The sequence below is a fragment of the Triturus cristatus genome, chromosome 9, assembly GCF_964204655.1.
Source record: "Triturus cristatus chromosome 9, aTriCri1.1, whole genome shotgun sequence".
NCBI classification, from domain to species: Eukaryota; Metazoa; Chordata; class Amphibia; order Caudata; family Salamandridae; genus Triturus; species Triturus cristatus.
Window position 1 is genome coordinate 799649134 of NC_140592.1, and position 27902 is coordinate 799677035.

The following is a 27902-nucleotide window of genomic DNA, read 5'->3' on the forward strand; positions in this document are numbered from 1 at the left end:
TGCGCCAATACAGGGGATGCAAGGATACCTTTGTTGCACGGATGATTGTGTTTGTGCAGGAAGGGACACCTTCCTGCACAAAAACAATAATGTATGGCATTTTGCTCCTTCTAAGTAACCCTGGGCATAGTGGGGCTACGCGGAGCATCACGGAGTTGGGGGAAATCTTCGCACACTCTGCACACTCCGCGTAGCCCCACTATGCGCTGCCAGCCTCCCTTCCGCCCTCTTTTAAATGCCCTTACAATCTTTAAAAGCATTTTAAAAGTAATTAAAATGACTTACCTGAGCTGCGGCGTCCTGGCGCTCCCTCTTCCTGCTTTATCGCCTACTTCTTCCTCACAAATGTGCATGCGCGGGCGGGTGATGCATGATGGTTATAGGAAGTTGTACATTTCATCACTATTGTTCAGACCGTTTGGCACCTTGGAGTCTAGTTCTATAATCATACGCAACTCCAACCTCCTCAGTAGTTTTTCTCTATTCCCACCACATGGTAATGGTGGTACTGAACCTATTACAAAATAGGTGAAGCATTCTAGATTATTCTGATGCATGTTTTTAAAATGCCTAGCCACAGGATGCGTTCGATCTGAATTAACTATTGCCCGCATATGTATGTATATATATTGCCTACTAGCAGTCGGTAGGTAGTTATAGTTAGGACCTAGTTTCCATAGGAAAAGTGTTTTAGACTTGCCTACATCTTTGGCTTTGGTTTAGTCCGAGTGCAATGTCAACCTAACTATAATTTACCTGTATCCTTTGGTTTTTTCACAGAATTTTTAAAGTTTTTTTTAAATTCTATTTCCTAAGTATAAGGGCCCTGTAAACTTAGTTTTTTCAGTGAATATGAGTTCCCATTGGAACAGTTTTTTTTGTTTTGCTAAAAACTTTGGTGCCATTTGACGGATCTTCACAAAATGTTCTAAAAAAGAAAATAATCTTCCATCTCAGCTCCTTCCTGGAAGTTTTTGGGATGATCTGTCAAGCGGGCCAAAAAAAATGGAGTCCATAATATTTATTTCTCTGTTCATTCCCATAGGAAACTACTGTCTCAGCTGCAGAAAAAAGGCTGACTGGAAAAACACCAAATTTGGCAGAAGGTTTGTACTTTACTCAGACAGTGTGATTTTCATTATTTTCTGTGATTCTCTTCATCAGATATATCTATACAGTTAATCCTGCAGGAGTTCCTTGGACTACCATGATACTGAAAATAAAATAAATAGGGACTGTAGGGTCTTTTCTCTGGTCAGCCTTTTCAGTACTACTACCAGCCCAGCCCTACTGAATGATGTCTCAACCATTAGTCACTCTCAACGAAGGTGAGGTGCACTTTGGGTGCCCTTCCAGTCCACAGAGCCCTCCATGTGACTCAATCCAATCTGCATGCCCTTATTATACATGCATGATTCTGGTGTACACTGAGGCAAAAATCAGCAGAAGGGTACAGAAACGTAAGGCAGGAGAGTACACAAGGGGTATTCCTGTTCCAACAACTATATTCCTACAGTTAGCTACAACTAATGCAATGTGCGCATTCTCGTCGCTGAGGGAGGATTCCCAGCACATTACGGCATGTGTCATGTAATCAAGTACTGTTCTGTGACAGTATGTTCGAAATTTCACTTCTCATTGCGGTAATACAGGTGAAAAGGCTATATCACATGCATTATGTAACCTTAGTCAGTAGAACATATTTCATAAATTCCTATGTCTTTCTAGCTTTTTCTTATCTGTAAGATCTGTTGTTATAGTACAGTTTCCAATTCTTCTATACAAGTAGCAGTGACGTAGTACTAACGTCTATTTCAAAGCTGAAATTCTTTATTGTCACTAAAAAAACACCAGATGTTACAGCAAATTTTTACTGGCAGGAATGCCATGTACTACAGATACAAAGTGCAGTATTTTTCTATCAACAAAAACACGACATGACCCTGCCTGCATGAGATCTTTACAAGGAAAACCTATTATTTGGTTGCAATTTTTAACACCGCATAGGGCTGCTCCACAGACAGTAATGGCTCAACTGAAATAAATTCTTCCTTAGAGAAGACCACTCTAATTGCATTTCAGAGTCTGTGAAAGGAAATAAAATGTGGTAGAAAATAGAAAGAACGTAATCTTTTATTCTGTCTTTGCTGGTTTCAGCTATGGTTTCAGAACAATTGCAATATTTGTAGTATTTTATTTAGCGATTGGTCTAAATTGGATGCAAGAACTCTGTCATAAAGCGGTGTTGCCTTTGATATGTGGTGCAGTGATGGCTGGTGCATTTTAAAAGTGGTGAAGCAGAAAGCTGTGAGTTGAATCAAAAATAGTTGGGGGATGCAGGGGGTTCTCCCCTAGTAAGAGAATATGGGAAATAAGGGGTGTAGAAGAAGTATTTTCAGTATATCTTTCAATAAAGCTTATTACAAGGTTTTAAAAAAAGGCAAATGCAAATGAACTCACAGTTGTTCCACTCTCCTAGCTCTCACACAGACACATTACTCACCCCACACTCTTAGACACATCACCCCTCTCACCCTACAATTACAGATGCAGGTTGCTTTACTCACCCTACACTCGCTCCAGCATACTGCTCACCCAGCACTCAAAAAGGCAAACCCTTCACATTGCACCCATACACTATCCACACACACCCATTGGACTCTCAATACTCACCCAGCACTCATACAGGCACACTGCTCAACCTGCACTCAGGGCCGGACTGACCATAGCGGGCATCGGGCATTTCCCCGGTGGGCCAGAGGGGCGGGGGCGGGTTTTGTGGCCTCTGGGGGCTGCTTTTCTTACAGGGTGCTGGTTTTACAGCAGCGGCAAAATTGGCCCACTGTTAGAAAAGCGGGAGCAGTGCTTAGCAACTAATAATCCCCCTCACCTCCCATTCCCAGAGTCAGTGAAGAAGCAACCTGCCAGGGCTGGTTGCTGTTCCCAGTCCAGCCCTGCCTGCACTCACACAGGCACATTGCTCACCCTGCAGTCACAAAGGTACACCGCTCACCGTGCACACATACAGGCATACCGCTCACGCTGCACTCATACAGGCACATTGCTCACCCTACACTCATACAGGCACACCGCTCACCCTGCACTTATACAGGCACACTTCTCAGCCTGCACTCATACAGGCACACCGCTCACCCTGCAGTCACACAGTTACACCGCTCCCCCTGCACTCATACAAGAGCATTGCTCACCCTGCACTCGTACAGGCACACCGCTCACCCTGCACTCATGCAGGCACACAGCTCACCCTGCAGTCATATAGGTACATCGCTCACCGTGCACACATACAGTCACACCGCTCACGCTGCACTCATACAGGCACATTGCTCACCCTACACTCATACAGGCACACCGCTCACCCTGCACTCATACAGGCACACTTCTCAGCCTGCACTCATACAGGCACACCGCTCACCCTGCAGTCACACAGTTACACCGCTCCCCCTGCACTCATACAAGAGCATTGCTCACCCTGCACTCGTACAGGCACACCGCTCACCCTGCACTCATACAGCATCCCCACTCATCCTGCACACATACAGGCACCCATCCCACTCTGCACACATAGAGTGACCATACACACCCTGCACTCATACTCGTGCAATCTTCTCTTTCAATGTCTTGGCATTGGTGCAGGGAGGCCAGGACAGTTAGACTCACTTCGGGTGGTAGGAGCTAAAGACAAGATTCTACTCGATCCAAAACTCATTCTTTCATTTTGTTTCAGTTCAAGAGGTCAGTGTGCCACTGGCCATCAGCACAGTGCATTTACCTCTCAGACTAATCAATGTATATTAATTGCTGCCTGATTTTGACTTATCTCTGAAAGTATGCAACATTTTAACTGCTAACCGGTATTTTTACCTACCTAATGGAGAAGTACAGCTCTCCCACAAGACAACCAGCAAATCAATGGAGACGTGTGGGCTGGCACTGCAGCCTGGCTTCAACCCACAATGGCGCTTGCAGTTTCTAAAGGCTGGGCATTGGGCAGCACTGATACCTGTGGAATCCTGCTGGAACAATCATGGCAGGAGCAACAAGGCTGCTCTCTATGCAGAGCACTATGGGCCTCACATGTTACTTCTTCTCTCATATTTGTCAACTGCCAAATACACTGCAGGCCCCTCCTCCAGCCCATCCTCTGAAACAAAAGCATACCAGTATTGGGGGTTGGGGAGGGGCTCGCATGTTTGCCGACAGCTAGTCATCCCTGCCTCTTTTATCTCTGGTGTTATGTTGACCTCGCCCAAGGTCACAAGCCTTTAACTCTCAGAATCTGGCAAATACAATGGCATTGAAAAATGCAGGGCCCACCACCCTGACGACACAACACTGCCTTGTGCCTGCAGGGCGAGTAACCCCTTCCAGGCGTGCGAGTTCCCCACGTCCGTCTTGGCCATACCCTGCATTGTCCCTTTCCTGCCAAGCATTCAAGGGGACAACAGTTTGTGGTGTATAAAGGCCACAGTTTTATTATAGAAAACACAGATCATACATCTTGCAACTTACAGGTTGGTCATTCGCGACCAATGTTTTGTTTGTTACATATCCCTCTGAATATTGTCCACTGGTTTTCCTTCCATTTCTGTCTGACAGCACTGCCCCTGCGCGATGGCCCCTTTTGCAGGTGTCTCAGGTTCTGCGGGTTCTAGGCTTCCCTTGCTACCGACCTCGTGGGAGGCTGTCAGACCCAGCCCAGGCTGCAAGTGCCATTCTGCTTTCCTGGATCCATGCTGGCCACTCGCATTCTCTCAGTGCCCCTGCCATGTGGCAACCCAAGGACACTGAGCAGCTCTTCTATTCTGGCTGTCATTGTGTGCTATCACCAGCTCCCCGTGTCCCTGCTGTGAGGCATCCCAAGGACACTGTCTGAGCAGCTCTTATCTGGTACGGCTTTGCCTCTCCCCGCCCGCGTCACTATCTCCCGGCCAAGCTGCACATGTGCAGCTGTGTTCATTTATCCAGCTGGTAAAAAAATAAACGTTTCAGGTTACTTACTGCCTGAAACAAAGCACTACAAAGCCTTTCATTATTTTTAAAGAAAATGTATTTATTGTTAGTGGTGCAACGTCCACTTCACCACTTAAGGCCAGCCGTCAACTGCGTTTGCACCTGTTTCTTCCTGCGTTAGTGATTTTACAGCCAAATACAACAACAAATGGCTGGTGGTAACAGCAGGTACATAAAATCATATAGTAATGGGGAAAAATTCGTTTTTATGCGCTTTGTTGCCATTGTGCCTGCTTCTAAAGATAACTTGTGGTAATATGCACATTTTCCTACTTTACAGCCTCATGCACAATAATCCCCAATCATTTACACATACCTGATAAGAGGGAGCCTCTAGTAGACTTATCACAAATGCTCTCTGTACCAGGTACATTAACGTGGTCTACATGAACATAAGTGTAAATGCCCCTCTACCCATTTTCTGGAAAGTATATCCTCTGCAATAGCATTTAAAAAAATAAAATAAAAATACAAGAGAAATTAAATGGTTTCTCAGGTTAGGATTTTCAAGTGTATGCCCAGAAGTACAAAATGAGATAAAGTTGCAAAGTTTTAAAGATGCGTCCACAAAGACAGTAAAATAAAACTGTTCAGCTTTGCATAAACTTTCAAAATGTATGCGTCATTTCGAAAGTCTTTTTTTCTCTGGTTTGCCTTTGTTTTTTAAGGATATAATGAAGGATTTCCTTCCTGTTTTTTCGCTCTTAAGATGTTTTGGACGAGAAAAGACTCTAATGCAGATCAAAGATGTATCAATGGAGAATCGTTTTTTTCGTGTCTCAATTGTGAAGACTCTTAAGTTGTTTGTGGGCTTTTGCAGTTCACCACCAGCGACATTTAGACTCTGATCAACGCATCTTCATGCAAAGTCAATGCCATTTATCAGTCCATGTACCTACTTTACATAAATGATTTATAAAATGAAAAACTCTTGACTACAAAATATCAAAATTGAAAAAATGTAACTATATCTATTTTGTAAATAACAGAATTTAAACTTAAAACAATTGTATAATTATTCTGATACAAATCATATGTTGAAGCATTTTAAATGTTAACATAAAACAGCTTGCTTGTGTAACCCAAATAACTAATTTGAAATATTTTGAGAATAATTTAGAAACATATATCTAATATAAATAAATTAAGCACCATATATTTAAAGTTCACATATAATTAAATCAGATATGAGACTTAGAAATAAATAATTATATATATTTTTGGAAAAATAACCATTTAACTTAAAAAATCATTTAAAATGGCATTATATGTAGTTGTTATTTAGGGGCACATTAGGGTGTCGGGCGGAAAGCCTCCACCTGGCAGTCGGAATTCCCTGGACCGCATCGAAACCCTTCCGACCAACACGCTTGCTTTACAATCCGCAAGACCGATTACGAGTTTCGCGGTCGGAAAGTAAACCGCGTGGTTATTCCGAATCGGTTCTGACAGCCTTTTGGAGTATTCATATCGGTCGGAACCGCATTGTGCACCTCTACGAACAGCGTTTCCGACCGACCGATTACGATGTTGATTTCCAACAGCCTTTTCGAGTCGGCCTGTCTGACACGAAAAGTGACTTTGGGGGCCCCTAGCAGGGTCCCCGTCATCCTCTAGTTGGGGGCCGAGGAAGTGCCTAAGAGACCCCTCTGTAAAACCCTGCACTGTGTGGCAGGTACCGCGGGGTGTCTGCGACAGGGTGCGTGGTTTTACACACACACCCAATTCACTTCTACTGAAACTGGTAAACCTATTTCCTGCATGATCCCTCTATTACCATTCTACTTTGGTGGATTTTAGTTAATATATTTTTTTCTTTTTATAGAACATGATTTCTACTGTGCATTGTAGATTATTTATTATTTTTCTGTTTCACTTTTTTCGCTTTCAGGTTTGTTGATCCTAAGGCCAATCAGGACCTTCCTAAGATTAGACTTATGAACCTATTGGTGGTACACAAAGATGAGACTGGGGAACTTTAAAGAATTTTTGTTTTGCCGTAGTGAGATACCTTGACAGTGTTGTCATGGAAATTTGGCCATTGTGCATATGAAACATTTAACTTCCTCTGCCTTCTTCACTGTGCCTTCACATTGAAATTCATGGCTGTTTGCATGTGTGAGTCTTGAAGCAGTGCTGAAGCCATGCATTACTGTAATGTGAGTTTTGCTGATCAGGGGTCAGATTGACTAAAATTTGATGCAGCACAACACAGCAAGACAACTTGCAGAGCTGCATCAAATGGAGAGGGCAGTGTTGTGTCATATCTAGTAAGGTATGATGCATTCCTGATCTCTCAATGCACCGGCGCACTATGTGCTCCCTAGTGCTAATTCAGGCACCCTTACGCCATGGTGCAAGGTTGTCTTGGTTGCAGTCAGAATTGTTTTAGGGCCTAATTATGACTACGGCAGTCCATCGGACCTCTGTAGCCACAGTGGCGGTGCGGGCACCACTGCACCGGCGGTCTGGCCGCCCCATTACGACTGAGCCCATCGGGCTGCATTGACACCACCACAACCTCCAAGGATCAGAGATTCCTCGATGTGTTGCGGTGGTCTTGAGGCCTCAATATGCTTGGCGGGGCTGATGAGGCCCCACCAAGCATATTATGAGTTTCCACTCTGCCACGGTTTTCATGGCAGTGAGCCCGCCATGAAAAGTGTGGTGGAGAGGAAACAAAGAGAGCCCTACAGGGCCCCCTGTTGCCTCTGCACCAGGGGATGCATGCAGGGGAGCATGCCCCCCTGTATGCGTGCACACCCAGTTCCTGCAGGGCATGGACTTAACAGCCCATGCCCTGCAGGAACCAGCAATGGTGTTCCCAGTGCTGTGCCCGCTACTGCTCTCCCATGAGCCTTTAAACAGGCACCGCTGTGGACCAGCCGCCACAGAACCACCCGACCTGGATTCCAGTCAGAATCTGGCGGGTGGTTTAATTATGGCTTTGGCAGTGCACGAGCAGGGCACTGGTGTTGCAGTTCATTCTCGCACTGCCAAGTCATAATAAGGCCCTTAGAAAGAGAAAATAACTAGGAGAAGTAAAGATATTTCTCCTTGTTGTGCCTCTATCGGGAGGGTGTACAATTGTGATGCATTCCCAGGTTTACTACTTTTAGTAATTCTGGTAATGCAGTAAAAAGCCCCAGTACCAGCTCATACTTCTGAAATGTGGCATTGAACATATATTATTAGGGAACTGTTAGAATTGGAGATCCCTGGTTGGCACAGGTAGGTACTTGTGACAAGCAGGGACCCTCTCCTCTAGTCAGGGTAAGAGGTTACACTCCTAAAATAACCCCTGCTCCCCCTCTAGGTAGCTTGGTGCGAGCAGACAAGGCTTATCTCAGAGCGTTATAGGTTAAGCATTTGTGACCATATACAGTAACCTAGTGACAACACCACAAATGGACACCATGCTAGATTTATATAAAAATAGTGATCTTTCATATAAAGGCTTAGCACAAGACCAAATAACGACAAAAATGACGCACACAGTTCAAGAATATGTTTTCAGAAAGAGTTCTTAGGTTAGATACAAAATCATTCACCTTAGCGTCCGTTTTAACCCCCAGTACCTTATGATGCGATTAAAAGTTCCTAGCGGCACTTCAGCGTTGAAAATCAAGGTGTAGCTTATCCGGTGGAAATTTACTCGCTAAGGCACAATGCGACAAAATTCTGCCCGCTAACGAGCGGGGCGACAATTTCACCAGCGGTTATCTTGGTTGGATCTGCGACGATTTTCGCAGCGATAAAATTACTCAGGCTAACGAGCGGTGCGCTGATCTTGGCTTGTTATGCGATGATTTCACACAGCAGCGGCAGGCTCGACGAAGTTCGCAGCAATAGAATTCTTCCCGCTAACAGGCGAAGCGTGGATCTTGGCTGGTAGCGATCAAATTCGGTCGCCTAACGAGCGGGGCGATGATTTTTCCAGCGCTGATCTGGCTCAGCGGCAGCAGGCTCTGCGACGATGTCCTCAGCGATAAAATTCTGCACGCTAACGAGCGGTGCAACAGAAATTTTCTCGCTAAGCCGGCTGTGCGTGAATAAGTGGAGATCTTTGATTTCTTTCTTCTTGGCCAGCTTCCCACCAGCAGGCACAGCTCCCAGAGGCCCCAAACCTGGTTCCAGCACTCTCGGAGGGGCAGAACTCACACAGCAGAGTTCAGGGGGAAGCTGGGGGTGAAGTCCTTTTGTTCCTGGGACTTTTTAACAGGAGGCCAGCTCTACTCAGGCCCTTGGAGATCTTTTAAAGCACAAGTTGAAATAAAGTCTTTGTAGTCTTTATCCTCTCCTTCAGCAGCAAGGCAACCACTGCAGGCCAATCCCCCAGGTCAGGGACAGTACTCCTTCTTACAGCTTTCCCAGTTCCTTCTCCTCAGGCAGAGGTTCTTCTTGTCAAGCAGGATCTAATTTCTTGGGAGCAGGGTCCCAATACTTATACCCCTAATTCCTTTGTTCCTCTGGGGTAGAGGGGCCTTTGCCCAGTCCAAACCAGTTCCTGAGCACTTTGTTGACATGTCTCTGACTTTCCATTTAGAGTGCAGGGCAGAGACATCAGCCGCTCCACAGGAGGTGGAGCCAGCATTGTGGTGGCAGAGCACATCCCTATTCAGAGTCCAGGTGTACTCCTCCCACCCATCTGGATGTAAATCTCTCTATTCACCACCGGGCTGCCCCAGCCTGTCTCCTGGAATACACCAGCCCTGTCACTCACAGAAACCAGACAGCAGATACACATCCTAGCAGAGGCGGGCTGAAATGGTTAGGCAAGCAAATACCAGCTTCTAAAAGTGGCATTTGCAAACACAGAATATTAAAATAAACTTTACTAAAAGATGTATTTTATTATTCTGAGTTCAGGCATACTAAACTCAAATTTCTACCATGTTCCCTGGGTCTGTTAGGATCATAGAATGTAACAATTCTAACAGCCCATTCTGGCCTATGGAGAACAGGTAGCCTTACAATAGTGAACAACGAAATTGTCTGTAATTCACTATTAGGACATGCCACACACATCAGGGCTTGTCCTACCTTATGCTTACAATGCACCCTGCCCTTGGGCCTACCATAGGGGTGACTAATATGAAGTTAAGGGAAGGTTTAGGGACTGGCAAGTGGGTGCACTTGCCCAGTCAGCATGACAGTACCAGACTGCATGCAGGTTCTGCAATGGTAGACCTTAGACACATTTTACTAGGCCGCTTCTGTGGGTGGCACAACCAGTGCTGCAAGCCCACCAGCAGCATTCGTATTTACAAGCCCTGGGCACACCTGGTGCGCTTTACTGGGGTCTGATAGTAAACCAAATAAGCCAATCATGGAATCCAACCAACATATAAATTTTACAATAGGGAGAGCATATGCACTTTAGCACTGATCAGCAGTGGTAAAGTGCCCAGATTCATAGAACAGCCAACAACAGGTCAGAAAAAATACAGGAGGAAGGCAAAAATTTCAGGGATGACCCTGCAAAAAGGGCCAAGTCCAACAGGAACCTTTACAATAATATATTTGATATCAGTAACTCCGTTATTGTGAAACTTTTGAAGGATGACATAGAGCTATGTTTGAGCAATTTGGAGCGTAGCTTGCAATTGTCTGGACGGGGGATTTTAATATTAAACACTACACAGCTCCCCTAAATACTGCGGCCTTCTGGTCATTGACAGAGAGCCTGCTACACAATTTTGTCATAGTCATCTGGGGTATGCATTTAATTTGCTTTTAATAAAGCAGAATTAGATTTTTGCTTGTGTGTCCTAGTTGGGATACCTACATATGTTGGGCATTGTCGTTTTAGCCTTGTTGATTTTATCTTGCTCTCATATAATCTAAGAACACGGATGGGGAGCTATGAGGTAATGGACTCCTCCTTGAGTCACCATAGCCTGATATCAGTCACGATAAGTGGTGTTGCATATAGGAAAAGACAGGAGTTAGGCTATCCTTCTCCTTTACCGCTATCCTTCACTCCCAACAAGTGGGTGATTGTGAGTTGGGGTAAACTGGACAAGGACCTTTTCCTCTCAAACTTGATTGGTGCCTCTTACAGCAATTTCATGATATGCCTGGAGGAAAATTATGGCCGGGTGGGCCGAAATAATAATAAATAGTTTTAACAAACTTTGCAGGGCAGCGATAGAAATGCTTACTGTCACCTTGAAGTCCAGCTGTAACAAGCGGACTAAGTGGTTTGATACCACCTGCACTAAGGCCCATAACTTCCTAGTAAAGTCTCTTAAGGCTGCACTCCAAAGGCATGGTCACATGCAACAATAGTACCAATCTTTAAAAAAGGAGCCAAGGATGGCCAAAATGTTACTGGACGATTTTGTTAATAAATTCGACAACTAAGGTAATGGGCAAAGTCCTACTGGACTGCCTGCAAATGTGGGAGAATTACAACATCCTGTCTGATCTCCAGTTTGGGTTTCATGCTAGTCTGGGCACTGTAGATCAATGCATCAGCTTGTACATGCTAATAAACAAGTACTCACTGGCGAAGGGGGGCAAACTCTACGTGGTCTACTTGGATTTGAGCTCGGCCTTTGACTCAGTCAACAGGTCGAAGCACTGAGCGATAATAGCTGAGACGGGGTCAAGCCCACCATTAGAGACTTTCTGAGGTAGCTTCATGCTGAAGTTACTGCAAGCATGAGATATGGCCCTGCAGGGGAAATTATAGAAAGCTTTAGACTGGAACGCGGTGTGCTCAAAGCTTGCGTGTCGGCCCCATTTCTGTTCTCTTTATGCTTTAGTGATTTAGAGAAGCACTTTTTGAATACTATCACTGATTGCCCAATGGTTGGCAGGTTAAGTATACCGGCTTTGGCCTACGTCTAATGCTACCGTCCTGATGGCAAGAAACTCAAATGGACTGCACAAAAATACTAGACCAATTTGTTATTTTTATGTCTAGCTTAGATTTATTAGTTAATCAGTCCAAAACTCATGTTATGGTATTTGGCCATCTGGCAAGGGCCAGCAGGACTTTCTTTGTCAATAGGACCAAGATTAGTTAAGTTCCATCGTATCCCTATATGGGCGTATTTGTTCCATGACAGACTGAGCTGGCATACTCTGAAAGACGGCAGGGCAGCCCCCTTAGCCAGGAGTACAGAAGCCATTGAAGGCTTTGTAATTAGACTGGGTAGCAAACCCATTAAAGAGTTGATGAAAACCTGTAAGGCTAAACGCCGCTCCGGTGCAATTTATGGCGCCGGTTTTTAGGGCATCTGTGATCAGCTGGGGTTGGAGAAAGTGGAAAATTGGTTCATAAAAAGACTACCTGCTGTACCCATATCCACTAGCAATGATATATGTCATCTGGAAATTGGACCTGGGCATATACGTGATTTTGCAAGACTGAAGCCCCTTCTTTTATGGTTATGGATATGGACGAAGAAGGAAACTACATTAAATCATGCAGGCCTGACTGATTGCTTGGCTCTGGAAAAGAGCTCTAAATTATATTGGCTGTCATATGTATCTAAGACCTGTAGCTGTCTGGCCCTAGAAGAGCTATTCCTGAATCCTTCCACCTTCAGGCCCAGCTTCCGAAAATGTCTGGTGAAAGCCTTCCTAGATAAATGTGCAGAGGAAAGAACGGCAAAAAACTCTGGCCTACCCACGGTTATAGCTAATGCCCAAGTCAGAACCTGTCTTGGTATTGAGTCATATCTTTTATGGGTGAAAAATACACAGCACTGGTACCTGTTTGCCGAATTACTCCTTAACACTGACCATTTATTGGTGGTGTTCCCAATATACGGCATCTTTTCTGCCACGCTTACAGCCTGTCCCTGCGATGGATTGTCTGTACAGAGCACCATGCACTTTATCCTTTTTGCAAATACTATTCCACATTGAGGTCTGTATGTATCTTACCACTCTTGAAACAGGCCAAGATAAGGCAGTGAAGGGCTGTCCTGGAGTTCCTCTAAAAACTATCCACAGTAAAGCTGTTATTAAGTCGCAATTTATATGCAGTGGCGATAGGCCTTCGCTCTGTATCATGTTCAGCATAAAATTGGCCTTTATGTTAATTGCCTTTTGGCCACTGAATGCTTGAAATGCTCCTGGCAATTATATTTTATGCACTTTATGATGTTTTAGTTAATCCAGATAGTTTTAAACAGGGCTTTTTTACATATTGCAACAGAATTGTTTTGCAAATGGCTATGTTTTGCAGTTAGAATACAATATTCTTTTGCTAAGTAAAATTTATATTTTTTTATATTGAGCCGTTTAAGGTCTTTTTATACTTTTAACATTTTTATGATGTATCGGCTGTTTACATGTACTTTTATGGTTTTAATCAAAATCGAATAATGGATTGACTAACTGAGTGGGAACACCCACTCTCCACCAAGGTAATGCCTTTACGGCGCAGAGTAACGCAAGGCAGTGACTTGCGCTGCTGTGCCTCACTCTGGATTTACCGAGCTACGCAGGGACACACAAGGTGGCTTTGGGTGGTTTGGTAAATCTGACTTACCTTGTGTGACGTAAGGGCAACACAATCCTTCTAGCCCCAAGTCTGTTTGCAACTGTCCAGTAGCTGTGCTGTGGAAAAGCTGCAAAGAGGGCTCTGCGTGATGCTCCTCTGTGGAAAGAGTTGTGACATGAAATGGGGAGGCAGGAAAATGCTTCAACCTGCTTTTTTCTGGGGTTTACTGTAATCAACTGTCACTATGCAATAGGCATTCTGCTTCCTGCTCCAAAATACAAGAACACATCACCTTTGTTAGATCCCTTCTCACCCAACATCTTTGCAACAGTAGAAAAGCCAGTGATTAAGTGCTCATTGTGCTGGCAATGCTTTAGGTTTGTGGTACTGGCTGTTGGTTGGCATATCATAGTTATCCTGGGCGTTCTTCACTGCCTTGTCTATCTGACCTGTCCGATCTAGTGAGATGATTATTTGTGCTTAGTGACTGTGCGTCTCCATGGCTTGTTTTGTTCCTGCATTAACGTATGAAGCTTACTGTCTCTATGTGTTTGGTACTAGCACATGTTCTGTACATCAGTCTTTCATGAGGGCATACATGGGGCCATATTCTCAAGGAGCTATCGCCGAATTAACTGCACTTTATTGCAGCCAAAGTTGCGATAAAGTTATCACCCCATTCACAAGCTGGTGTCAACAGCCCATAACACCAGTTTCTCTGCGATAGCAGCCGCAAAAACCATTGCCACAGATGGCCCAGGCAACCATCGCTAATAAGATGCAGAGTAGGCGTTCCATTGAAAAAAGCCACGACAACACCACGCCACAACATTCTCAACAACCAGCCACATCTGCGAAAAGGCCACAAAACATGCAATAATGCGCGCTAGCAGCAGGAAATCAACACCTGCTCTGACCTGGTGTAAAGTCAGACGACAACCGGCAGCAGCCAATGGAGCACAGCCCAAAGCCAAAGATGAAGAACAAAGAGGTGCCGCCGAGCAACTGAGCATTCAGCCCGGAGTCCCAATAGGGCAACAACACCCACCGCCATCACACCCAGGACTACAGCCCCCCCCCACGGAACTCCCTCCCGGACGACCACAGAGGCAGCACGGACAAAGACAGCGGACCCACAGGAAACGCACCAGACTCACAGACTTAACACCAGAGGATGTCATTGCCCACAACAGGCTCAAAAGGACAACCATCCTAAGCATCCTGACCATCATCGCCCAACAGGCCGACGGCACCAACACAGCGGACAACCAACATCCCACCCCACACAAAGCTGCTGGCTGTGCTGCACCTGTTGGCCTCTGGTACCCCCCAACCAACACCCGCCAGAGTCAGAGGAGTCTCACAGCCAGCCACATCCAAGTCCCTCACACCTGTCTTGGATACCATCATCAGCCTGCTACCCCAGTATCTATACATCCACCACAATGAGCAGGATCCGCTGGAGACCAAGCAAGGACCATACGCCATAGCTGATACACGCACGTGTTGGGGGCAGTCCACAGCACACATGTCCTACTCGTGCCCCCTGGTGACACAGCACACAATCACCGCAACAGAAAGCACACGTCTCACATCAATGTGCAGGCAACATCCGAACACTGTGGAATCTCCACCAACGTCGTCGCCAAATACCCAGCCAGTGTGCATGATTCCGTCATCCTCCAACAGTGCATCACCAACCAGTGCTTCAAGGATGGCACCAATGGGAATGCACTGCACGTTGTCAAGTACCAAATGAACACCCCACACACCTCAACTCCACAACCATGCAAATCACAACTCTGCAATGCACACGTCACAAAATCACATACAAAATGCAAAACAACATGCCCACCCACCAGACACGAGAGAACAACTTACAATGGTAACCTGGGCAAGTCGTGAACATGAGCTATCAACAGCATGGCACCTTAGCCACACAATAGTGGAATGTGGGGAGAGGGGGGAACCAGGCATATGTGAAGGAGGCAGGAGAACCATGATTGGGAAAGTACACAATGCCAAGAGTAGCGGCGATGTGCTGGACAGACCACAGTATGCATAACACACCCATATTCATGGCGACATACATCGCTGGTGTATTGAGTGTAGTGGACAGTGGACACAACCATGTCACCCCAGTCAGTGGGGAAGTTCATGGAAATGTTGCCTGTTACGTCCCCCCCTTAAGCGTGAGCAGAGTGGGATGGCCCGGCATATGCCAGGCCAGCATAGGGGTGTGAATAAAAAGCACGTAGCCCTGGGCGTGGTCCTCTTCAGGAATGCCCAACGTTTCTGCCAGGGTGGTGCCTCTCACCCCGCCAAGAGGCCGACGCCGTCCTCGTGAGCAGAGTTGTCTGCGATCCTGTGCACCTGTCGTACCACGGCCCGCTGGACCCCAAACCCGTCAGGCCCACCCCTGCACAGCCAGGCCACACTGATCACCTGCCAACAATGGCGTGTGTCACGGAGGGCCCACAACGTGCCAGTGCCAGTTCCAAGCCCGAGGCCCCCAACCTTGGCAGCCTCTTCAGACCATCACGGCCTCCATGACACAGGCCCGCTTTAGTCCTTTCTCGTTGACGTACTCTACAGCTGCCTCCGGCCTACACTGTGGTCCAGTACGTCACAGAGTCTTGATTTAGCAATGGCAGAGTTCATATCAGTGTACCGGCATCATCGCAGACTGCACCCACTCCCAGCCCCGGTGCCACTAAGTCTGCTCCCCGACATTCATGGACACTCTCTGGTCGTACGTTGGTGCAGTCTGAGTCTATGGACTAGGGGGGTGGTTTTCATCCTCATGTGGCTTTCACCGAATTGGTGGTGGCAACGAGGCTGTCGCTTTCCACTCCTCCATTTGCTGCTTCCGGATAACATCAGATCTCTGCATCATGCCCTGGAGGACACCTTCCACTGTCCCCCGCAACCCTTCGCCACATTTACCTCGGACATGGATGAGGACCTGCCCAGTCTACGTGGCCCTACCTCAGTGCACTGCAAGTCACCGTCCCGTGGCAGCATGCCTGTGCTTACCGCTGTGCATCCGGGGCCACTAACTCTGTGCAGCTCACGTCAGGGACCCTGTCTGAATGAATATTGGATGACCTCTGTGACGGTGGTCCTGGAGTCATCAACGCCATGTGCATGTGGCTCTGCGCTGTCCGCTGCCCCCGGCCTCAACTGTGGACTACCAGGGCTCACACATCAAATCGAGTCCTGACCCGGCAGGACGCCACATCACCACAGGAGGCACACACCACCATCGCAAGGGCCAACTCCATCCACCATCTGCCAGAGCCGAAACAGTGGTACTGGCAGACTAACGGAGTTGCTCAGACCTGTCGTGGATGCTATCATCTGCCTGATCCCCTGCTCAGCACTCCAGGTGCCATTGACTCAGTGCACCGCAACCCATGGACTGTTACTGATTGAGTTTTGTGCTGTGGAGAGATTGCGCAGCATTGTCACCTCAGGCAGAGTGGGAGAACTGGGATGTTGATGCAGGTGTAACACACCCCACTGCATCTGCATCTGCATCAGGATTTACCCGAAGGGACACAATACTAGCAGTTTCTTCACATGAGCGCGCTCATCTCTATTGCCCCAACCTCAGTGCACTGCAACTCACGGACACTTCTGTTTGTATGTTGGGTGACCGCTGTCCTTGCTCCGGCTCCCTCCATGTTGCTCAGCAGTTGACTCTGTTATGCAGGTGTTTTCTGTTTCCATTGCACTGGTGTCCACTGTTCAAGTTGTTGCCAGCACCAAGAACTCAGTGCGGCCTGGATTATACTCATCCCACACACATCCAGCACAGGCGTCACTGTACATGTGGACCTGCCAATAAAGGGGCCGGGCGCACTTGCCCGTGGACAGTTCAACATGATATATGCAAGCATCCCTGTGGTCTTCTTGTATGCATGAGGGCCCTGGGCCCTACGACATTACATTGTGCTGTGTACAGCGGACACAGACATGTCACTGGAGGCAGCGGGTAAGACCTTGGACATGTAGCTTTGTCGTCAGCCACTCAATACTTAAGCTGAGTGGACTGGGCCGCCGTACAGAGGACCAGCGTTGGGGTGTGAATGATGATTCCTTGGCTCTGGGTATGGTTCATTGCAGGACATGTGCACATGCATGCGTACCTGTCGCGGTGTGGGTCTCCGTTGTGGGGTGTAGGTGGTCCCTGATGGGACTTGAACACCCACTTATGTGATCTACTTCCATGAGCTCTGAGCCCACCCACACATTTTCGGCCACCTCCTTTTGGCATTCTGACACCTGGCATTGGAATGCGATGTGTGCCTTGGTGAAGTGTTGGGAGCCAGCCGTGGTGTCGGGTGCTTTCTGCTCTGTGATCTGTGCAGGGGCTGGGGTCTTCTCTATGTAGCTTGGCTGCCCTGCTCCTGGGGTGGGTTGCCTGAGAAGTCCATGAGCTGTTGTAGGGCGTCGGTGTCGGAGGTGTGGTGGTCGTCTCCGGCATCACTGATGGGTTGTCTGGTCTGACCTGCTGGAGGTGTTTTTTGTCCCTCTGCAATGTGACGGGGAGATGCATGTTGACATTGTGTTGACATTTATGTTTGCGCATTGTTCTTGTTTACATGCAGACTGTGTGACAATGTACATTGTGACTGTTTGGGCGGTGCTGGCAATTTGGGGGAGAGAGTGAACATTGGGACTACATGAAGGATGTGAGGTTCTACCCGAGCATTTGCATCTCACAGTTCCCTGCTCTGTCCAATGTGATTGGCCTGTTTCTGCGCATGAGCCGACCCAGTTGTGTCCCCTGTTCTGCAGTGTCGGTGTTGCACTTTGTGCCACATTGTCATGGGATGTGCTGAGATTGCTATGTGTGTGTGCTGCAGTGTGCCACTGGGATGAGGGACATGATCCTGGGTCATTGTGGGTGTGCAGTGTGCTATACTTGATTGTGCATGTGTGCCATTGTGCCCATCTCCCCCCGTCCCCCCAGTCCCTGGACGTTACCTACTATGGGGCGTATTTACAAGCCCCTTGTGCTGCCGTTGCATAACGTTTTGCGACGCAACGGTGGCGCAAACCACCAAATCATCTTTATGAGGTCATGCAAAGCCATTTTGCATGGCTTTTAATGGTCTCATAGATATGAAGTAAGTTAATGTAGGATAAATCGCTGCGTTGCCTTACTGTGTGCTCAGGAGGCATTCCATGGGCGATGCAGGGGTATTCTCAGGCAACACCCATGGATTTTGACTCATTCCCAGATTTACAAGACCATGTAAACCTGGGGATGTGCCAAAACCTAATAAAAATACCTTTATTTCTCCTCGTTTTTTCCTCATTCTATGTGTGCTGCATTCTGCATCACATGTTGAGAGTGGAAAAAGCCTCCCCGGATTGTTTTTGTGGAGGAAGATACCCCTTCCTGCACAAAAAAACATTATTGCATGCAACACAGGCACCCTTGCACAATGGTCCCAGCGCAAGGTGAAAGGACAGGAATGTGCCGTGTGTCTTAAATACAGTACATTCATGCCCTTTCACTTTGACGCAGGGCAGCGCACAAGGTGACTTACTGTGCTGCCGTGCGCCAAATCCCCATAAATATGTTCCTGTATCAATACTTTGAGCTGGTTTGCACAACTTTTGGTAACTTTGCACCGGCACAAAGTGTTAATAAATGAGCCAAAATATACAGAGTTGTGTTCTTAGCGATATATTGTATTAATTGTTGTAGGAGGAAAGCCTAAGTCATCATAGTAGCTTAGAGTGTGTTACGTTTTATTTTATATTTACGCTATGGGCGCGCCAATGCAAAGAAGGATTGGCTAAGCGAATCGGTGGGCACTCACCTACAAACGCGAGACCTGATTGGCCTTTTGGTGTTTGAACGCCATGCATACATTTTCAATTAAGTTTCCTTCAACGAGTTAATGTTTGCTTTTGATAACCTTTCTTTTTTCCTGACTAGTGTGATGGTAAAATAACTCAGAGGTTAGTAAATGCTGCCTCGTTTTCAAAAGACAGAGCACGGATTAGCAAAGAAACAAAGTAGTTTAAGGAGTGACATTTGGTGCAACACTCTAAGGGGCAGCAAGCTCTGGAGCTTGCAATCGTATAGAGTTAGGAATAAAAACAACATTGTTACATTCTAAATTGGTTTATTTGTTGTTAAAATGACCCACAACAGTGCAGATGCTGAAAGACGACTGTGAGACTGTACTGGTGTGCATATTTTTCTGCCATGCAAGGATATTTCAGGAAAGAAACATTTCAAATGGCAGAAACTGAATAATCAATGTGTTATATTGCTCTCTGTGCCAGCATAATAATGACAAATGTTCAGAATATATGTCACCGGGAAAAGAAAGGACGAGACCTACTGGAGCGTTACAAACATTATTTTGCTGATCTGGCAGATTGTAATACTAAATGGTCTGTGCGAGCAAGGCAGTAAATCCCTTAGAAAGAAATGTCTGCCCGAATCAAAGTCGCCAAACATATAAAAAGACTAAAAATCCTCTGGATTTGAGAAACAGAGGGAGAGTGACATGCAGTCATGCTCCCACATTAACAAATGGACTACCCTTCTGCTATGGACTAGGGCACAGCCGTCACAAGCAGAGACGTGCATTGCCAAGGCCTATATGTCTGCCTTGCATTTTAGATGCTGAATAAAATATTTTAAAAGCCAGATGCAGTGAAGAAAATTAAACAGCAAAAATTGCTTGTTGTATACAATGTATCCATGGAAATAAAAATGATTGGTGATTAAAGGTACTTAGGATACAATATAGTCCCTCATGCATTGCTCTGCAATCACTTCATAGGAGACAGAATGATACACAGACAGTTTATAGTGAACACTAGTTCTATAAGGTGAGAGAGCACTACTCACATGGGTGGAAGCAAAGTCCCTCAAGTACATTTAAATGAATGAGTGAAAATCTTGCAGACGGTTGTGCATCAAAATTAGACCTAAAAAACCATAATGCACATGGGTAAAAAAGAGACAGTCTCACTTTTGGCAAACTCTAGTCCAACAATGCACCCATAAAAGGGGTCAGCTCACAAGGACATTTAAAAGTACATGAATTAGTACTAAAGGAGTACTAATGCACACACCCATAAATGCATTTGTGAATCGGTCCAAAATATCCCTTTTTCCCTTAGTGAAATTGCCAAAAGGGCACAATCCTTTCTATCTTCTCCAGTTTTATATGAATGTTACCTGAATATTTTCATTTTGGATGTTTTGGGGCTGTGAGAAAATTCTGCATGGTTCCCCATTTGTTGCTGAATTTCATTGCCTGCTTTTAGATCCTGTGCACTGGGGCATTGTTGTCCAGTACCCACTGTATGTGCTCTGACCTTTAAAACATGTAAACATTGGCTAATCCTTGATTGGCATAATTTAACTCTCCTGTCAGGAAATAGTATATGGTGTAGAAACTGCACCAATGACATGGAAAGTTAAACATTACTTGTGGATTGCAACACTTATTGTGACCTCCACTAGTGTGACAAGGATAGCATCGATTCAGACCTACAATTGTAACCTGGCTGCTACAGTTTAAACCTGCAGCTGGAGTGGTCAAAATAACCTTTCTGACAGAGGAAAAACCTCCCTTTTTAAATACTAATAAATAACTGCTATGTAGGCCTTGTAACACACAAAGTGGGGTGTACGGTATTTAAAAACGGGGCATGTAGAAATTGAATGTTGCCATGTCCCTACATTGATAACCCCCAAAAGCTATTTTCATTGTAGAAGGCTCTCGCTGTCCGGTGAGGAATACTAGAGTGCAGATTACTACATTCATTTTCCAGTGTTGGATTTGGGACAGGCTAGTGAAATTTTCTAAGACTGTGCTGAATAATTAATATTTATATAAAACACAATTCTCTAGCAAAGTTGGATTTTTAAAAAACATTTCTGAACAGTAAATTTTAGAAAATTGCCTTTGCCTTGCCCAAAGCTCCTGGGTGCTGTTTTGCATTAGCCTACCAGCAGCTGACCCTGCCAGTGCTTGACCCTAATTATGTGTGAAAACTGCTCCCAGAACAGGACAATGGCCTTAGTCTGGTAACAGGATGGGCTGTGTGTATGGCCCATGAAATTTATTAGCTCTGAAAAGTCAGCTAGGGAGGTTCCAGCAATGCCATTACCCTTCTACCCTTCCAGTACTAAATACTATGCTCACACTTACTTAAAGATGTCCCCCACTCGAGATGTGGGCTGTACAGTACAGTACAAATGCAAAGGAGGAAAAGTTAGTAGAAATTATAGCGGTGGCATTCTCGAAACCAAGGAAGATTTACTCATAACTGGTAAGCCTACCATTGGTAAGGTGCTGTGTCCAAGTATGGGTTAGCAACACCTCCACTGAGTGGGGGACAAAGACTGTCAATGGGTGAGCCATAACTATGCTCTCACGTTCAAGACTCACAAATGTAGAAGCAACATCTTTTAAGCAACCAGGCAATTGCTCCGAATTTGGGTAAGCACTGAGTTCAGTCCTGTTTCTCACTAAAAAACAAAGCAACACATTTATAATAATCAGGCAGTTCCAGGGCTGGGGTTCCGCAGAGCCATTCTCTCAACTCTGAGAACGCATGCATGCCGCTGTCACCCCATGGTACCCGATCTGACACGTCTTTGTCTGTCAACCTCTCAATAGGTTTGGCTATCAGGGAAAAGTTGGGAATGCACTGTCCACAGTAGTCCACCATTTTGAAAAACATTTGGACCTCCTTCTGTGTAGTTGGCAGATTCATTTTTAGAATCGCCGAGATTCTCTCTTAGGACACCTTTCTACTCAGTGTTTTATATAGCGCGTATATGACCCAATTGGGTATCAGAGCGCTTCACAGTTATATAGTATTCACCTTTGTGACAGTATGATAGAATGCATTTAAACATAACTAGAGAGTGCGAAATTAGACACTTGGCATTAAAATAGTACGTGAACCTAAAGAGTAAATAATACAAACATTTGTACAGACGATTGTAAATAGCAAATAGTCTGATTATATATTTTACTGTTATAATGGGCAAACCTTCCATACTCCTTTCTCAGCTTGATGTCCTAGATACAGAACTTCTTTCTGGCAGAACTAAAATTTGGTCAGGGAAATGTTATGCCCGTTCCCAGCTAAGTGCCTCAACAAAGCAATGGTGTCACATTTGCAAGCCTTTTGCATACTAAATGCCACCAATAGGTCGTTGATATATTGGACTAGAATTGAGTGCTGAGGGGTCACTAAAGTTTCTAAATTATTTTTTGAGTAGCTGTTTGAAGATTGAGGGTCTCTCTGTATACCCTTGTGGGACTTAGCACTATGCCAAGACATGGCTGCCGAAATGGAAAGTAAAGAGGAACTGACTATCCTCATGCAAAGGAATAGAGACAAAGGCTTGACACAAATCAATGACAGAGAACCACTCGGCCTCACATGGAATCTGAAACAGTTTCACAGCAGGATTCAGTACCACAGGAAAACAAGGAACTACTATTGGATGTATCTATCGCAGGGCCTGCACTATGCAGTACTTGCCACTGAATTTCTGCAAACCCATGTTGGGCTAGTTATATGGACTCCCCATAATCTCTTTCAGAATGCCTTGTCCAATCATTGAGTTAATCACAGGAGTAATCCCAGTAATAGTTTCATGGTTCAAATAGTATTGTGGGATTTCTGTTTATTCAGTTTTTGGCATCACAGTGATGTGGATTGGTTCGACATCTTTGAGTCTGATATCGTTACCTGAAGAGTCCCAAACTTCAGGCAACACTGTATCTCTCAATTCAAGGGGTAAATCATTTTTCATCAATAAAGGGTACATTTGGATGTCTGACCTCTGTCCAGCAAGTTTGAAGACAATGTCTTCATCATGAGTTTGAAACTCAACACCATTCAGGGTACAATCAATCAATCAATCAATCAGGGTTTTTTTAGAACGCGACTCACCTGTTAGGGTCTCAAGGTGCTGGGGGGAGTAGGGGTACAGCTCCAGATCAGTTGAAGAGCCAGGTCTTGAGGCTCTTCCTGAAGGTGTGCAGAGTGGGGGAGCATCTGATGTTAACTGGGAGCTCATTCCAGGTCTTTGCTGCAATGCAGGAGAAGGCTCTTCCACCTGCTCTGGTTCTGGGATGCGTGGGGTCTCTGCCAGGGCGAGGTCGGCAGAGCGGAGGATCCTTTTGGGTACGTGGAAGGAGACTCTTTCGTTGAGGTATTTGGGTCCGATGCTGTGGAGGGATTTGTAGGCGTGGGTGAGCAGCTTGAAGGTTACTCTCTTCTCGATGGGGAGCCAGTAGAGGCCTCGTAGGTGCTGGGTCATGTCTTGGGGTTCCGAGGACAAGTCTGGCTGTGGTGTTCTATATGGTTTGGAGCTTGTGCAGCAGGGTTTTGTTGATTCTGGCATACAGAGCGTAACCGTAGTCCAGTCTGCTGGTTATGAGTGCGTGGGTGATGGTCTTTCTGCATTCAGGGGGATCCACTTGAAGGTCTTGCAGAGGATGCAGAGGAAGTTGAAGCAGGTGGAGGCGACAGCGTTGATCAGGTGGGTCATGGTGAGGGAGGAGTCTAGATGATGCCGAGGTTTTGGACGTGGTCTGATGGATTGGGTGGGTTTCTGAGGGCAGAGGGCAACCAGGTGTTGTCCCAGGTGGTAGAGGAGGGTCCAAGGACAAGGACCTCTGTCTTCTTCATGGCATGGGTTACTTTTCTTCGGAGTTGGCGATTCAAAACAAGTCCTCGGATTAATCGGCACACCTCGTCCTCTAGTCCGTGATGGAAACCCTTGTTGCTGAAAACCATTAACACCTTGCATCATAGGGACCTGCTGATATCATCCCTGCACGGGCCCTGGATTATCAATGAACGGCTAATTCTGACCTATCTGTGCTGCCTTCATTTGTGCAATCATCAACTTCTCCTTTGATCTTTTGTGTTTCAATTCCGATTCATTGCTGCAATATTTTGCATATTGCAAGATCTCGATAATGGGTTTACCCTAACAACAAATCCAATGTTGTTGAATCATAGAACTGACTTCAGGTCTCAATCCATGCACAAATCTGTAAACAAAATGCCCCATCTCTTTGTCTGAGATATTTTCATTTCTCGCTAAACTGCTTGAATGCCTGTGTAATCTTTCAAAATGAACATGAATCGACTCTTTAGATTCCTGGGTTGTCCTGTCAATTTTGACCCAATCAACCTCTTTGGGAGATTTTTTACATTTTAAATGGGCAATCACCTTCTGATACTGCTTCATAACTAATGGGGACAGAGCTTGCGAATGGGGATGTCTCATTGGCTCCTCATCAGGTCAGTTAACAGCAGCTTTGCATTCAATCCACATGTCACTTGGAACCACAATCTCAAACAAGCATTTGCAATGCAATAGGTCTCGCATTTATACGAGTTTGAGCTATTGGCATTGTAAATGACAGTGCCTTTTACTTATGTTTTAAAAAAAACCAATCTTAAATAAAAAGCATTGTCATTTACAATGCCAATAGCACAAACTCGTATAAATGCGAGACCTATTGCATTGCAAATGCTTGTTTTTATACCTTGCGCAATAATTTTACTTTAAGTTTCGGTTTCGATTCTCCGTTGCCGATCTGGGTAATAAAGTTTTCTAGTTTGGGATGTTTCTAACGTGCTGGGTCCATACGCACAACGTGTTCATGCAGATGCATAACTCAGCCTCCAATTTAACGTGTGTTGTTAATAAAAACGTTGTGGCGCTGTGTGGTGTCCTGTGGAATGTTCACTAATGTGATACAACAGTGCGCCCTGAGCGTCACATTAACAATGGGATAATCTGACGCGTGACACAAAAAGTAGCTGAAAGCGGGCACACATTGTTCATGCTTCATTAGGCATGCGCTGTGCCTGAGAGTGCTGCGTTACAGGCAGCATTTTTTTACCTCCTCCATCTCATGCTAACGTCGCCGATAGAAGTACAGACAGCAGCAGAATGTTCTCTGGGTCGTCTCTCAGGTGAGCATTGAGAACTCCTCGTCCTTAAGCGCGGAGCGCTTTTGAGGATAGCGCAATTTAAGAACTTTAATTTAACAAGGAGCTTTCGATTCTTAGTGTAGACAAAGTTCCCGTTTGTGAGTTCTGGACACAAAACTGGCGTGAAGTTCTGAGGCATTGGGTGTGGGCGGCCTGATGAGACGTTCGAGGGTGCCACATGTGGTAGCAGGGCTCTGTGTTTTGTTAATTGTAATGGCGGATTTAAGGGGGAAGAAAATTGAGTTTTCTCTGCATGCATAATAAACAGGCCAATGAGCATCTGTTGGCTGCTGACGGGGGTGTGTGTGGGGGGGGTGGAGGGGTGGTGTTTTGTAGCTGAGAGGAAGGGGTCACATCAAAGCGGCCGTGCGGCCCGCGAAAGTGAAAGCAAACGAGTGCTTCCAGGCCTCCAAATGGTGCCGCGCCCGGCCGACGCACATGCACTGTATTTGGAGGCCTGAAAAGCCACTGTTTGCACTTCCAAAACTCGCTTACTATAAGTCTCGCCAGAGCAGCGCTAAAGCGCTGTCTCAGGCGAGACCTAAAAAGGTATCCAAATCTTTCCATAAAACCTTAGATATCTACAGACATCTCTCAACCTGTCTGTACCATTCCATGGGATTTTCTCTCAATTTCGGTAAGTCAATTGTGAAGAATGTGAGATCAAGCCTGCCTCACGGCACATGCACATACCCTCCACCAGGAACCTCTCTCATGGGAAGCATGTGTTCCAGACAGAAGCATTTGTATCCTGACTTTCTTTGTCTCATTTTTCTTGGACCATCTACCTTCGCACTTGTCCAGCTCACTCAATTTCCATACATATGGTATCAATTCCCTAATCTGTAATTTCATTCCAGGTGGGGGAATGTTTGCAATGTCTCGGTCACTAAAACTCAACCTGGAGCTTCACTGTAAGACTTTGGATCTCTGGATTTTAATCCCATGTTTCTGCGCTAGTTCTCAGAGTCTGTCATGAGCTTGTCCTGAACGCCTAGTGATGTCTTTACACAGGAACAATAATTATCATCTGGATAAACCTCTAATCGACTTGGACTAAGAGTTCCTATTATCAATTCTTCCAAGTCTATCTTTAATTTAGCCACATCCATGACCCTTTTTCTCTCAGGAGTCCTCCATTCGTACCATGATTTACACTGCTTGTCGAGGTATCTATGCTTCTAAGCCAATCATCAAATTCTCGAGCAGAAAGAACTGGCTGTTCTGTTGAAGTGTTCGGAATTATCTCTTAACTGTAGGTACCACTGCTTAAGGCAGGCAGTGACTGTAAAGGGTACATGTCAAAAGCTGCTGTTCCCAGAGTCATCTCTGTCCCAGGGGGATTGTAATTCATCATTGATGAGCAGTCGAATTGGGCTTGAGAAAGGGTGACGGTCTCTGAGGAAACCTCCTAGACCAGTCAATCCCAGTCTGGTATGCAATAGAGGGTGCACGTGAAACACTTGAAGTGTTTGCAGGAAGACGGAAGCATAGGAGTCTGGGGAACTTGTCTCAGTACTGGACCTTGCTGGATTGTCGGTAACAACGGTTGACCCAGTAGGAACAGATAAAGCATGTGTAGTGTTTCCTGCTGTATCTGGTTCATACAAAGGACTACAGGACCTATAGAGACTGGCATTGTCAGTGTATCTGGGGCATTTAGAAAATGTGATGAGGAAGGAACTGTTTTCACTGAATTTTCTCTGGTTGAATTTAGATTCACACTGAACTGTGCAGAAGGCGCCTCAAAGGTTCCTGCAACAGGTACATTCCTTGGTCCAGTAACTGGTATCTAATTATATGGAGGTGGATGATTTAACAATAATTCGATCACAAAATCCTGATCCAGATCACTGTCACTATCTTCAGGGCAATTTGCATTCCCTTCTGTCTCTATGTGCTTTTCTTTTCTTTGCAATTCTTACCCTTCACTTCTCTTTCAGTTGTCGGTACCGGATATAATCAAGTTACCTCAATTATGTCAACTTTCCATGTTTTTCTCTTGTGCATTCCACCTAGCATCCGTACAAGTGCATATGGCTTTCTTAGCTCTCCCCTGATACCTCTCTCTCTCTCTCTCTTTAAGATGTGCAACAGGTTCTCAAGCATTAAGTGCTCATATTGAGTAGGTCTAGGAGGTGTGCTCATTGCATACAATTTCCTCAGCAAATTCTAAACAATTCTCAAATCAAATGTTCCATAACAGGAAAACTGCAATGCACCATCTTTCTTGGTAATCTTATGCCATTGTGCGAGCCAAAGACATTTGTGAAAGCCCTAGTCTGTCACTATAATGTGACCTGGCGTACCTTCAGTTGGTGTCTCCTCTCCTTTTCTAATGGACACAAACACATCTACCCTTACTATGTGTTGTATAGCTTTCATGAATTTC